Source organism: Crocodylus porosus, unplaced genomic scaffold, assembly GCF_001723895.1.
Source record: "Crocodylus porosus isolate Cpor-Errol unplaced genomic scaffold, CroPor_comp1, whole genome shotgun sequence".
NCBI lineage: Eukaryota > Metazoa > Chordata > Crocodylia > Crocodylidae > Crocodylus > Crocodylus porosus.
In genome coordinates, this window is record NW_017728940.1 from 6,265,028 (window position 1) to 6,280,409 (window position 15,382).

General features: G+C 49.2%; 1 long non-coding RNA gene across 1 annotated transcript in view; it reads right to left on the minus strand.

Moving 5' to 3' along the window:
* Positions 1–8,770: 8,770 nt before the first annotated feature.
* LOC109318558 overlaps positions 8,771–15,382 on the minus strand; it is a 10,683-nt gene continuing 4,071 nt past the window's right edge. The window contains exon 3 of the long non-coding RNA XR_002103272.1: positions 8,771–8,870. This is a non-coding gene — a long non-coding RNA (uncharacterized LOC109318558). The remainder of the gene's footprint in view (positions 8,871–15,382) is intronic.

Genomic DNA, 15,382 nt, shown 5'->3' on the forward strand with positions numbered 1-15,382 from the left:
GTCTGGGTGGCCGTCTCTGAGGTGCCCGATGCGGGGGCCGCAGAGCCTGAGGGGACCCGAAGGGTGCAGCGCGTGCCCATCCGTGTCATGCCTCTGATAGGCTGGCTACAGCTGGGACTGCCTACTCTGGGGGGTCGCAGGCAGGGTCTCGTGCCCTCCCATGCCCTCTCCTGCGCGAACGCCGCGCTAACTCGAGCGCCTGTTTACGCAGCCTGTTCGCGCGGCTCCGGTCACGTGGCTCCCTGGGGGGCTGGGCCAGGTAGGGGCCTGGGCGGGGGCTTGACCTCTTACTTATCTGAAAGTCATCTGGGACTGGGAATGCTTGCTTCCAGAAACATAACTAGGGAGGGACATGGGAGCAGCAGCCCTAGGCACTGGCTTAGAAAGGTGCCAGGATGGGGCTCCCTGCACCCCTCCCCCAGTTTGAGCTCTGCAGTACCTAGCCAGGCTGGAGCAGCCCTGCACCACCTGGTCAAAGGAGCTGAGTGCAGGGACCCATCCTTTCTCCTCTCCTCCCCTAACTCCCCAGTGCTGGGCACCTCCCCACCCTCAGGTGAAGGGGAGTCTTGCCCAGGGTGCTCTACTCTTTATTTATGCCTCTGTTTGCATCCCTCAGATAATGAACCTGAGAAGAGGAAGAAGCAGGGAAGGTGGTACCCATACTGCTTTGAGTGCCTGAAGCTTAAACCCTGCAAGGTCAATGTCAGGGGCCGCAAGGGTATGACCTTGACATGCTATTCTCTCTAGACTGTCGCTGTCCAGACCTCTAGCTCTTCTTATTCTTAAGCCATCAGTTTTGAGGCCCCCCATGTCTCCACACAGATAGGAGCCAAGGGGCTCTGGAAGGGAGTGCAATAGCTTGTATTATAGGTGGAAGCCTATAATATAAGCAAGGGAAAAGCCCAAAGGCTCCTCATGCCTGCCTCCTTCCCAGGCTAGCTGTCCTTTAGAGAAGCCTCATCTCATTCCATCTCCCTGTCGTGCAGTAGTTAAAGCTGGTTTCTAAGATGGTGCAGTTTGGCAGTTAACCCTTTAGGCAACGGAATTCAGTGGGTGATATGATGAGGAGATGGTAATTATTAAATAAGAAAAGGGAAGCCAAGCAGCTTTGTAGCAGTGCAGGGCCAGCAGGAGAGGCAGCTGCAGCTCGTAGGAAGGAAAAGAAAGGCGGAAAGAAGGGAATAAACAAGTTTTGTTTTGGTTTTTATTTTAATAGAATTTTTTTTAAAAAAATTCAGGAGAGAGACATGATTGTATAATTAAAGTGAAAGGCAAAAAGAGGAGGTATAGCGGGTACTAGGGAAAGTCTAGGCACATCCGCAGATGCCACTAGCAGGGGGAAGAAGATACACGCCAGACCTGGATACTGTGGTCCCAGTACTATGCCATGGGCCCACCTAGCCTTGACATCTGTGAAGCCAAGATCTGAGCTCTCCTTGACTTTTGAGCTCCTATATCCAGCTCTCTACTCCATGGCACAGACTCAGGCCTGACGTGTCGGCTTGAGTGCAACAGCTGAGCACATGCCTTCAAGAAGCATGAAGCCCCTGGAGATGGATCACTGCCAGACCATTCAACCATGGCTGAGTGTGGTGAGCTGGATGCACTGTCAGAGCATACCTCCCGTGCTCCCGAGGCTGTAAAAGTCTGGAATTAGTCAAGGCAGTGCTCTGACACCATAATGTTACTACAGGACTTCCAGTCTGGAGGTTCATCACTGGCTATTGACTTTTGCTGCCCTCCTGTTTTGAAACTCTGAGTTAGCAATCAGGAAGTAGATCTCATAGACAAGAATAGCTGTTCCCCACATGCCCCTGCCCATGAAACCAGGGCCTGTTTCAGAGACGTGCGTGGAGTGGGCCGCAGCTGGAAGTGGCATCAGCAGTGCTGTGGCACAGCCTTGCTGCGCACCCAGGAGCAGCAGGACTAGCCGCACACACCATGGCTCAGGCTGCACCCCTCATATTTGGGCTGGGTGGGGCTAAGGGATCTGCTACGGGTTAGATAAAATCACTTGGTGGGCTGGATCTGGCCCACAGACAGTATTTTGCCCATCCCTGTTCTGATAGCTGAAATAATCAAATGACCCCACTGCCAACCGTGCTACACAGATCCCAAATGGACACGTAATACTGGGGGAAGGAGCATGAACGAGGCAATGAACAGAATTTTTTCCATACCAAGAATGTGGAGTTATCAATTTACAGAGCAGCAAATAAATTAAAGATGCGGCAGAGCTTTTATTGCCTTTGATATACAGATGATGGCATGTGTGTGTGTGTGTGTATGTGTATACGCGCACGCACTTGTGGCTTTTTCACTCTCTGTTATTGGTGTACTGGCTCCTATGTTACCGTCTGTTTTCTGCTGCTGGCTATTTAGTATTTTTTCTTGTCTGGAGGTCAGTGATATATGCTGTAGGCACAATGGGGGTCTACAGGACACCCTGTGGGATACTGATGATGTCACCTCTCTCACAACATTTCTGTAACTCCTGCATTGGATTTTCCCTGAATGTGTTGTAAATGTGGTTTTCTTTCCATGTGACTGCGGGTCACTGACAGACTATATGTAATACTGGCCAGACAGGCTAGTCTGGTATGGTGTCCCCTTCCAACTGTGTGAGATCGGGGGATATTTGATGTGCTGGAAATGCTTTACTATCCCTGTCTGCTTTCATGGGAATGGAATGAATTAAAAAGAAGTCAATGTGCTGTATTTTGAGGATAAGGACCCTGGAACTACCCCAAGTGTCTGCCATTTGGTCCCTAGTATTGAGACAGCTCCTTGTGATAAGCCCACTTTCTTAAAGCTGGTGATGGCACCTTCTTCTTCCTCATCCTTTGCGTCAGGCAACCTGGATCACCTCAGTGACCTGCTATTATGCAGGGGCAAGTGGTCTCCTCTTGTAAGGGTCCACTCCTGTCTCTCATTCTGCTAATGACTCCTCTTGGGAAGCTGCAAGGTGACATCCTTTCTCCTTGCACGCCCTCCCATCCACATTCTTCTTCACCCTCCCACTGCTCAGCCAGCTAGTGTGTAACACAAGGCATCCCAGGGTGCAAAGGAGGACAGCAAGGTGGAGCACCTGCATCGTGTTGTGCAGTGTGCCAGACTGTGATAGCTTTCCATTCCCAAACCCACTTTTAAGGATGTTTCCACACTGTGTGAATTAAATACACATGCCTTGCAATCTGTTGTGGAGCGGAGGTAGTTGGCAGTGCTTTCTGGCCAAATCTCTTCAAGGACTAGTGGGTTTGAAGAGAGCCTAGGATCCTGTGTGCAGACCAGACAACACAAAGAAACGTGGCTGGAGCTGCCCAGAGTAGCAAAGAGAGGCCAAGGAGAGAGCTGAAGCAGGCTGAGCAGAGGAGGGAGCTCACAGGCATTTGGATTCTGAACCTTAGCAGCAGTGGGTCACACAGGCAATGGCATTGCAGGCTTCACTTAGGAGTGTCTTCCCCCATTTTCCCACCCATGCCTACCACCTGCATTGGCCCCTGATGCTGCATGCTCTGTGTCACCAGACTCAGAGAGAAAGCTTCTTTCCAGGCTCCCTCCATTCTGGTGCCATCAAACCCAGATCCGAGAACAGACATTGCCCTCCAGCTCCCAGGAACAATAAGCTGAGGAAGCTCCTTGGAGTGGAAGGAGAGAAGAGGGGAGATTGCCTCCGAAAAGAGGGGAGTAAGACAGGAGAAGGGAAAATCTGCTCGGGAGGAGATTTCACAAATACTCCTTTGGAAAACTCCTCATTGCCTAAATGTGCTTCTGAACTTGGCTAGACTAATGGACTTATTCTGCCTTTATATGAGACCACAAAACTAGCTTCTTGCCAGTGAAATGTTAGCTCCGAGGTCATGATCCTTGGCATGGAGGATTGCTACTCTCCCCCCAACACGCGCGCGCACACACACACACACACTCTCTCTCTCTCTCTCTGTTGGTCTGGCATCCCCTCTCCCCAGCATGCAGATAGTCTGGCACCCCTCCTGGAAGACTGGAATGGGAAGACAAGTGAAATGAATGAAACGCTCATTAATGTCTAATAAGCTAATTTCTGAGCTATTGGAGCAGGGGATACTGTGGACTGTGCTCTGCTGCCTCAGAACAAGCCCTCCCTGGTCTCTAGCCTACCTTGACAAACAGCCTACATTAAGAAAGAGTAGCACCTTCTAACTCCAGCTCTGCCATCACCTTAGAGCTCCCCTACCCCTCCAGTGGCTGTGACCCCTGACCATCCCTCCTTTACTTCCAGCTCTGGGACAGCGGTATGATCGAGTAGACCATGTCAGGGGTGGGTTTCAGGACAGCTGAGGCCTTATAACATGGGAGTGACTTCAGACAAATGACTGTGGCCTCTGACCTGAATCTCTCCATCTGTAAAACTAGTGATGAAGATAGCAACCCACCACCACAAACCTGCTCTAGAAAAGGCTCATGGCTCACAATTGGGTTGCGCTGTGGATAGTATTGCTATTGATTTTTCTATCTGATTTGATAAACATCACCTCTCGAGGCACAGAAGGTACCTGACAGTCCAAGCAGGAGCTCTCCCATGGCCTTACACATTGAGCTACCTGCAGGCCAAACTCCAAACCTAGGCTGCTTCTGAAGGGTGAAGATTTTTGCCTGGCTTTTGGACCATCTCTTTCTGCTGGACCATGCAGGTTTTAGCATAATGGTGCTATCTTCATAAAAGTAAATTAATTACTATGATTTCTTTTTGTGACTTTGCACTGGGAGGTTTCAGCAGGACATAGAGCCTGGGCAAGGGGAACAGCCCTGCTGGGGTAATGACTGCAATAAAACTGAATTTTAAGAGACTGGGCTGTGGATGAAGAAGTAACTGGGAAACTCAAGCTAGGGGGAACACAGCTAAAAATCCCACTTGCTTTACAAAGAGACCACTTCAGATATAGAGTCAGACTAATCTAGGAGGGGGCTGAAACAGATAGTGGTAGGTCAGATGTGTTAGGGCTGAAACTCATTTCTTTTAATCCACCAAGGTCATAGTTACAGTACTTTGTTTGTGGCACTTACACAGTTTGTGATCCTGTTCCACAGAGAGAGAAAGGAGAAGAGCCCATATTTTACTCTGATAGGTAGGGTGCTTGTCTAGAAAGCAAGGAGCCCAGGCCCTCGGCCCCTGTCTCACAAAGAGGGTTAGAACCTGCATTTATCTGACACCTGCCCAGCACAGTGCTTAAACCACCAGGCCACAAGTAAGCCATTACTTATTGCCATCTCTAGTCCTCCTCTTGAAGCTGGGGTACCATATACTACATTTAATATTCAGTGAATGGATGGAGAAAAGTGGGGAAGTTTCTGCTAAGTGGGAGCAAAGGTCTATGCTAGAACTAATGACCTTCTCCTTTCCAGAGCAACAGCAGTCCCACTGAGTCAGGCAACCTTTTAGTTTGCTCTGTTGGCTGCCCAGGGGAACAGCTGGATAATGCATAACTTCATGTCCCTTCCAGGCCTACTTCTCCATGATTCGACGTAGGTCCAAACATATTGTGGGTGATGGGGAGCTAAGATCTAGCTCTCCTGCCTTCTGGGCAAGTGCCTTAACAATAGGCCTACAGAGCTGAAACAAGGCAAGGCCCCTCCACCCACAAGTCACGTGTTTTTGGCCAGCTGCAATTCTGTGACTCACACTCACCCCGGGGGGTGTGCATACAGGACAGTGTACCTACCTGATACTGGGCACAACCCACTGCCCATGCTCAATAGCCACCTGGAATAGGTTTGCTAACTGTGCACAAGTGCCAAAAACAGCAGTTACGTGGCTGGACAAGTGCCATTTGGCTGCATAAAGTGAAATAGGAGTCTACCCCGTGTGCCCTCAAAAATGATTCTCATAACAACCGAGCCTTCAGGAGGGAGATGGGGAATCAGCAGTTGGGTAGCAAACTGCCTGCCTCAGAAATCCCAAAGCCCTGCTGCATTTTCTGTCCTCCCCCATTCCCACAAACTGGAGCTGTACTAGGGAGGAACGATTTTCAATATGGGGCTGGTCCTAGGGAACCTCAGCCCCTCAATTAAAGGGCAGAAGGGCACTCACATCATCTCTGCACAGTGCCCATAACAGAAGATTACAGGGGGGCAGTGTCTGCCAGTCTGCATGGCTCTCTCCAGCTCAAGTGGGGAGGAGCGGAGGCTGTGAACTTCAAGCCTAGGTCCTTTATATCCTAAGTGTGTATGTGTGGGAAGAGGCAGCGCCATTTGAACTTTATTTTTGAAAGAAATTTTTCATGTTCCAAGCCAAATCAAGTCCAAACCCATGAGTCAGTCCAGAACCATACATGGCCCTACAACCAGCAGACATCTTCATATAGAGGATGGGCCAATTGTGTTGTCCAAGCCTGACTTGGGATCCTGTCTCGGAGACCCCTTCGCGCTCCCTGAGGCAGAGAGGTTGGGGTCTCCCTGTCTCACTCCATTATCTCAGCCCCCCTCCACCTCTCTTCTCTCTGATTTCCACTCACTAGGTCCCTCAGGGATCTCGTGCTCTCATTTATCATCCATCCACTCACCCAGTTCCCCAGCTCGTGCCACCTCACCAGCTCCATGGCTGTTCCTTATTCTTCTCTGTCTGCCTGACTTTCTGCTCCCTCCTGGCCTGGCAGATCTGGGTCTCCATGCTGCCCGCTCCTTCACTTCTAATGCCCAGGCCATTCCCCTTGCCCTACCATCCCAATGTCTCCTGTGCTGCACATTTCAATGTCCTTGAAACAACCAAGGGCTTTATAGCTCCATCCTGGCTGGGCTGTGGCTGCTCTGCCAGCAGGACGGGGAGAGAAGCAGCTGAAGGAGGGTAAAAATAGAAAGTGGTTGAGTGAAACAGCCTTAAGGGAACCTTCCGGGGCTGGAAATCATTAGGGTGACTCCCCAGCTAAGCATTTGTCACGGTGGTGGGAGCGAGAGGGGGAGGGGGCACTATGCCAAGCACAAGCATCATGTAGGCATTTGGGGCTCTGATCTCTCTCTGATCTCTTCCTCAGCTCCTTTCACTCCCTCAGTCTCCCTCGCTCTTTCTGCCTGCCTCTCCCTGATACACTTCTCTTCCTCATCCCCTTTTCCCTCCTCCTTCCCCCTTTCCAGCCTGCTTGTGTCTTCACCGGCCCATCTGCCTCCCTCCCCATTTACACGTGCAGCCAGCTCCCCACCTGTTCCTCGTGCTTCTCACGCAGTGCGTGGATGCTGGCAGAGGTAAAGGCAGCGCAATGCGGGGCATGTATTTGTGAGTGTGCGTGCATGTGGGTTAAGGACATGGTACTGACATCAGAGAGACAAAGCTGGAGAAACGAGTAACACAAAAAGAGTTTAAAAACCATCCCCCCCCCTCCCCACTTTTGCTTGCAAGGAGTTAATGCTCTGATCTGTTGCGTGAGTTCTGATGAGAAGCTGGCTGACACGCAGCGCTGGAATAATGAAACGTAATACACATTAATAGGACCTCCCACTGTTTGATCGCTTCTGCTCCAGTAGCCCCATTGAAGATTTCACTTTTCTTTTAACAGTCAGAATAACAGAATGTGACATTAAGCCTTTTACATGCAGCAATTTATTTTAAAATATTGGGGCACTCAAAACAGTATCCAGAATGTTAAATAAGATATGCATGAGATGGAAATCAGAGTGGCGCTGCAGTAAGGAGACAGGAGTCAGACGAAGCCTTTCACAGGCAAAGGCAGCTCCACTTTTATTCTTAATTGCTATTTAAAGCACAAAGAAATAGTCAAGCTGGAGAGAGAAAAAAAAACTCTCTCTGTGTTTCGGGGTACTGGAGTGTCCGGGCCTCTCAGCTACTCTTCACTTCTCAGACCTGGAGGGGGAGAAAACCATCATTTCTTTCCACCTCCAACATCATGCAGATAATGTCATCCAGCTGGCTTTGCCCCCTCAAAGCCAGTGGGTTCTGCATTACAGATAATAGTCACATAGCTTGATCCAGTCCATAATGAACCCTTGGAAAGGTTCCCCAGTTGTCTGTAAAACAATACTGTGTATTCATATCATGCCTTTATTCACAAAAGATCTCCACATGTTTTGCAAACTCCTTTTGGATATAGGTTGTTTTGCTTTTACACTGAATTGCAGCTGCCTCTGGGGTGGAATACAGCAAGAGGTTAACACTGCACAGCAGCTTGTGATAGAAAACAAACAGCACCATGCCAACACCTCAGCTAGTGTAAACTGGAATATTCCCATTGACTTCAAAGGAATGATGCTGATTTACCCCAGATAAGCACCTAGCTGAGCTCCCCCAAAGCATTGCTAGGGCAGTAAAAGGTCAGCACTAGAGTATAACTCTCAAAATCTGTATTGGGCCAGGATGTGTGTGCTCACTACGGTAGTAGTTTGGGATACCTGGAGTTTTCAATGCATGAGATACAACTGTATTCTCCCCTATTTTATTCTAGTCCAGACTTCTTTTCAAAAGGCCCTTTTATTGAACCTATTAAATACATATGCTTTACCTAGAACAGCAGTCCCTCAGGTAAATCTCTCATAAGAACCCATGCTCCCTCTGTATGAACCGTCTCTCTCCCCCACTGGTATTAGTGGAGCAATCAGACACCTTGGCCTTTCTCTTTTCCAAGGTGCAGCATTTCCCAAATCTCAACATGCAGATCTTATGCATTTTGGATCATTTCTATTCACCTGATTGACTCAGAGACCTGTCACTGGTGCTATGGTCTGGTGAGTAAATATCTCATTCAGCACACGCACCAATTTGGGAAAGGCATAATACCTGCCTGACAGGCTGTAATGGCTTGGAGGGAGGTGTTGAGATCCAGTGATGATGAAATCAACTCTTCCACAAGGCAGGCCTATGACTTTGGAGAGTTGATTGCACCACACTGCAGAAGGATAAAGTAGATACACATTTCATGGTCCCACCATGGCACCAGGCATGGATCAGCTGAGTCACCAGCATGTAGAAGGCTCTGCATGGCCAGGGAGTAGCAGGACCCTTCCTAGCTAAGGGGTTTCAGGCTTGTTTGCCCTACTGACTGCCCTACCTGGCATCAAACCTGCTGTACTCGCCTGCCCCACCCCACCCAAAATCTCTTCCTCGTGCCTCTCTATCCAGAAGGAGGGAATGATGCCCCCTCAGCCAGCTGTATTCAGGGTTTATTTTAAATCCAGTCCATTTCAGAGAGCTTGACCTATAAATAGTTTCAACACTCAGGCCAAGTTGTGATGTCCTTCGGCTCATGCTGAAAAGTGCCACACCTGATACGCGGTCCCACTGGCATGTTGAAAGCCACACTGAAAGCAGTAATTGTTAGCAATATCAGAAAAGCCACAAGCACCATTGCATCAGCCTCACCAGCCGCTCAGAAGCCGTCTGGACACCCTGTGATGTATGCGGCAAACCTCTTTTCTATAAGCTTTGCATCCCGAGGCCAGTATAGCATACAACCTGCTGAGTCTAATGCTACTTGTGTACCTGCCTTGTTAAAAATGCCACTGTAGCCACGTGATGCGCAGTGTGTTCCTGCATGCTGGTACCCTGCTATGGTCAGACCGCTAGCGTACGTCTGGTAAAGTATCCCTGATGCTGGAACAACTCCATGATGCCAGTGTCATGAGGGCAGCACCCAAGTCAGAACAACTCAGCCATTCCCAGCAGCACCAAAACCATGGTTTCAAAAACAGTGAGTTAGGCCCAAAACATGTTGACGTGGACCCAAAAAGCACAATACCTTTTTTAAAACAATACATTTTCAGTTCTTTCTATTTCCCTTCCAGTTTTCTGTGCCCTTACTTACGTCTTCTTACATACATCTTCTATAAGGCTAGAAATGCACTTATTAAAAAAAAAAAAAAAGAAGCTGAGCTCATCTAATCACCTGACTCCAGGAGCTGGGGCTTTAAGAAAACATTAATTATAATGACATCACAAGAAATGCCATTGTCACTTTGCCTTCCCTCCAGGAGAACCTTGTAAGTGGTTTTGTCAGCATCTCTTCATCAATAGATGAAGTAATTGGGAAGTCCCCTAGACCTCCAACAAGCTGAGAAATGAAGTTAGGAACCTGTTTCTCAAAGTGATCTCCTTAGTAGGGCATGAGGCTGCAGGGAGCCAGGAGCCTCCCAGCCCTCAAAGCAGCCGAGTACACAAACTTCAATAGAGATGGCATCACAGCCACAAATTGTTTTATTGAATTGGCTTGAATGAGACCTAACAGGTGGGGGCAGAGAGCCTAACAAGCATGACAAGGGCGATTGCATCCATCCTGAGCTGTCAAGGCAAAGAGAGGGGGCGAGTGAGGCCCAGGAGCTGTCAGCCTTCACAAGAGGGGTCAGCATGTCAGGCTGCTTGTCAGAGGCACAGATCTATTGGGTTTCAAGTGTCCTTAGTCAATTGTTCTCAACAAGCTGCCCAGGGGCTGCCTGCCCTTGCAGGAATTGGCTGCTTATTCTCCCCAAGTGGATCCTGCCTTGAGATTCCAGTCCGTGCTCCTCAACCACCACCTCACAATGTGCTGCTGGGGAGAGCTGCAGGACCCTATTTACATTTTGTCAGTGATGTGCATTGCTAATTCAGTGAGGCTGAGCACTGGGGGGTGGGAGGGCATTGCTGTCTCGTTGTTGGTTAGAGCTGGGACTAAATCTGAAAACTGAACTCGGCTTGAACTGAGTCACTACTGGGTTCACATTACATGGGTATAGTCCAGGAGTGGGGAGACAAGACTAGTCAAAGGGGAAAACAGCTACAGTCTCAGCAGTCCACTCCTTCCAGCTGAGACTCTGGGAGATTTCTCCATGCCACTACCCAGCTCAAGCTGCTTCCTAACATTACAGGCCAAATGCACTGGGACTCCACTGAAGTGAGCCCACTTGCTCCATGCTGACTGCTGAAACCCAGGGCAGAAAGCGGGTGGTGATATTAAGCCTAATCATAAAAGTGGGTTTAAATAAAAGGTGCAATTGAGCTCACCTGGTATACAGTTTTCCCAGCAATCTCTGTGCGTGCTGGCAGCTCAAAGAAGATTTTGTGAGGTTTGTGTAACCCTGCTTAGGTTATACAAGTTCATCTGTGGTTATGTCCGTTATGCATTCCTTCTTTGCATCCCCTAATCCATATGCATGTTCAGAGGTTTGAGGACTACTTGCCTGTTTTTACTATTTAAGGGAGCAGGCTTCCCTAGGCTGCCTGCTCCCCCATCTCCACGGTGGGACGCAGGGTGCCTCAGCACAGGGGCTCTGCAGCACATGAAAATGGCAAAGCAGGCAGCCCTGGGCTACCTGCTGCCCTATTTCCACAGCTGTCTCGGTGCCTCAAATTAGCAGCATGATGGACAGGTGCACATGCACTGTGTGCAGTTTGCGGTGCCTCAAACAGGTTTGAGGTGCTGCAAACTGCATATGTGCTCATCGGGACACACCCCTAGAGACAAAGTGGCATTTGAAAGGCATCAGCAGTGATGCGGAGCAGCAGGTCTCAGTGGCAGAGCAGTGGTGACCCACGACGGAGGAGATGAAGGAGTAGTGACGCCCCACAACGGAGCAGCGGGGAACCCTGATGCAGGCCTCACTTCCAAGCACCTGCATCTTTTGACTGGCATAGGCAGAAGAGCCCCTGACTGGCAGCACTGTATGAGTCTCCTATCCCAACAGCCTGGGATAGGTAGTAACACCCCTGGGCTCGTTTTCCAGCGAGTGAAAGAAAAACTTAACTGTCTGGGATTTCTGTTATTTTTTTCAGGGTTGTGTTTTGTCCCCTTTGCTCATTAGTAAACCCTGTTTTAGTTGACTATTGCTTGTGAGTGGGGAAGTCTGTTTGCTATAGAAAGGTAGCTGCAATTTATTTTCCCAGGCTTCTGAACAGAACGAATGGAGTCAGAATAGAAAGTATGTGTAAACCCTTAAATTTGAACCCAGCCATTGTTTCTACTATCCAGTGCCTGGTAGAAGAATTACATTTGCAAAATTGTATTTTCCTCCCTTGCAGAGATTGCTGGGAAATTCTGTAGCCATTTATATAAGGGGTGAGGTTAGATGAATGTAATTAACAGTTGTGGCCTTAGGGTATGTGCATGTGAACTAATTACTGCAAGGTAAAGGGGATTGGGTATTCACTGTACAGTACATCACCTACTCTGGGGTAACTATCCAAGTGCATGACGTTCCATGAAAGCCAAATCATAGTAGCTTACCTCCCTCACTGCTAGCTAAGCCACTGTGGCTTAGCTTTCATTTGCTGTGAAGTAAAAGTGTACACATGAGCAGTCTCTGCAAAGTAGCAGATGCACAAAAAAGAACTTGACCCTGATACTTCAGCATAACTAGTTCATGTGCACTTACTGTTAGAAGCTGGGGGTCCGCTACTCCGTTGGTATCAAGGAGCTTTGTCGCTTTGACATCAAAGGATATATGCCAATTTGCATCAGCTGAAGTTCTGCCCCAGGAGTCTCTGAACTGCAAAAGGTTCATCCACAGTTTTGTTTCTCGCATGCAAGGAAGGTAAGCTACTGGTTACCACTGGAGCTGATCAGGAATTTCCCATCAGACTAATGCTTGGATGGAGAAGGTCCTTCTCAAATTCTCAGTAAATTCCATAAGGAAATTGCAACGTTGATTGTCCATTGGGAAAATCAAACTGACAGCTGCTTGGGTGCCTGTCTGGATGCTCTTGTCATCTCCACTTAGTAAGAATTAACAGGCACCTTCCATGTAAGCAGCTTGCAAGCTGAACAACTCCTTGTTGGTTCTCCCAAAGTGGAATTTTCCTAGATAGCCCTTCCCACCAATAACTTCATATCTTTGCCGTTCAGTCCAGATTCAAGATGAAAATTTCTTCTAAGCCTTGACGTATTGTTCAAGGAAGGTAGTTTTTTGGGCTTCCCCCTCCCAGGCAGCTCTAATCATCATGTAATGCTATAATGGCAGTAACTAGAGATGCTTCCAGGATTATGTGACCCAGCTCTGACCCTTTCTGAAGGGGGTCGCTCCTGGTGCCCAAAACCAATGTCCTGCTGCTTGTGACACTGTCCAGACAGAGCCTTTCAAGCTTTATTACCCCCAGGGCCTGGTGCCACTGCATGGAGCCAGAAGGAATTTTCTCAAGAGTAATTATGCAGAGGGACAATTGGTACAACCCCGTCTGTTCCTACTTCCCAATGCTTCAGGCTCAGAAGACTGTCAAAATTTTTCGGCTGACATCTGTGTTTTTGTGTGTCCCAGAGCTAGAAGGCCCAACGCAGTTGACCCCAGGGTAATTTCAGAGCAAATTCTGCAACAGCATCTGGAACAAACCAAGTTTCTAGAGGCCATGGGGTTTATGCCACTGCATACCCTAATCAGTAGGCTAGTGAGCTATGTGAGTGGGTCATAGTCCTCCTCCTCCTCTCCCCCCCACCCCCTCACAAGTTCTGGGAACTTTTAAATAGTATTACACACTTTCCCACGTGGAATAAGATTGCAACATATGACAGCTAGAATAGTCCTCAGGCTCAGAAGTTCAAATCTAGCTGTGCAAGGCACAGTAGATTAATAGCTGCTTAAGTGGTACACAGATGCCTGACAGGAGAGTTAGAGTTAAGTCTTAGTCTCTTCTCTTAATGCATCACATCCTGTTGGTGCACTGGAGCTAACAGTGCTGCTCTGCTACGCAAGGGCCTGGATTAACAATAACGAGGGGCTTGGATACTGGGATCTTAAGGAGAATGTAGAAGCAGTGAAGGCACGACCTGGTCTATATGGCGGGATAGGCCCCCAAAAGAGGTATAATGAGGGATAATACTTCTAGCCCCCAACTAAGGCAACTTTCCAGTGAGAACAGGTGGTGAAATCCTGCTCTCAGGAAGTACTGGATTCCCTCCCAAAGAATTCCTCAATGCTCAGCACAAAGCAACTGCTTTTGTCCCCTTTCTCTAGCCAGCACGGAGGGCAAGGCTGTAGCTAGGAGCTGCCATCTCAGGCTGTTTGCTGCGCTGATGCCAGGGGTCCTGGGACATGGTTTTGTGCTGCAGTGGCCTTTTAGCAGTTTTCTGAACTCTACCCCTGCTCCTATGGGTGCCTAAGCACTTCCTTTCTCACTCCCACATCAGTGAACAGTTGCTGCAGCTGTTCCCTAGCCCTGGAACAATCCTGCTTTCCTGTACAGATAAGCAGGGATCCAAAACAAGGCTATGTGCCTTAAATGGCCAATCACATCATGCAAAGAATGAGGAGATAAGCATCATACAGGGCTGTTAGCAAATGGCAGAAGGCTAAACTTTCAGTCAGGCATGCAGCCAGCTCTAGCTGACCCATGGGTGAGATGACTGAGAGGTCACTGGAGGGAATTTGGCATAAAGTGGGAAGGAAGATGGCTACTTGGTCTCAGAACCTACAGTTTTTTTGGACTCCAGGATTTATCCCACAATTTGCCACCAATTTCCCAGAATGCCAAGAAAGTGGGAGCAATGCAAGGGACCCTAGGAGACCCACCCACACCAGACAATGCTTAACATATTTAATGATTTCTTTGCCTCCATTTTCCTGAGCAGAGACCGGAACAGCCACCCCCCCCGGACCCCCTCTCAGACCCCAGGGGAGGCGCACCTAGGCCAAGGGTCAGTGAGGATCTAGTCAGGGGACTTCTGGAGGGACTGGATGTATTTAAATCAGCTGGGCCGGACAATCTCCACCCTCGAGTACTGAGCGAATTAGCTGAGGTCATTGTGGGACCTCTGGCATGGCTTTACAAGCACTCGTGGTGCTCTGGTGTGGTGCCAGAGGACTGGAAGAGGGCCAGTGTGGTTCCCATCCTCAAAAAAGGGAGGCAGGAGGACCCGGGGAACTATAGGCCAGTTAGTCTTACCTCGATCCTGCGTAAGCTTTTTGAGAGAATTATCCTGGCGCATGTCCACGAGGGGCCAGCAGAGGAGATTATGCTGAGGGGCAACCAACACAGGTTCATTAGGGGCAGGTCCTGTCAGACCAACCTGGTGGCCTTCTACGACCAGGTCATCAAATCCTTAGATGCAGGGGTAGCAGTGGACACAGTCTTCCTGGACTTTCGGAAGGCCTTCGACACTGTCTCTCACCCTGTTCTCATTAAAAAACTAGGAGACGGTGGCATCGACACCTACACAGTCAAATGGGTCACCAACTGGCTGGAGGGCCGCACCCAGAGACTGGTGGTGAACGGGTCATTTTCGACCTGAAGGGATGTGGGCAGTGGGGTCCCCCAGGGCTCAGTCCCCGGTCCCGCACTGTTCAATATCTTCAAATTCGCTGATGCCACTAAGATGTGGGGGGATGTGGGCATGCTAGAAGGAAGGAATAGGCTGCAATTGGACCTAGACAGGTTACAGGGGTGGGCGGATGAGAATAGGATGGGATTCAACACCGACAAGTGCAAGGTGATGCAGCTGGA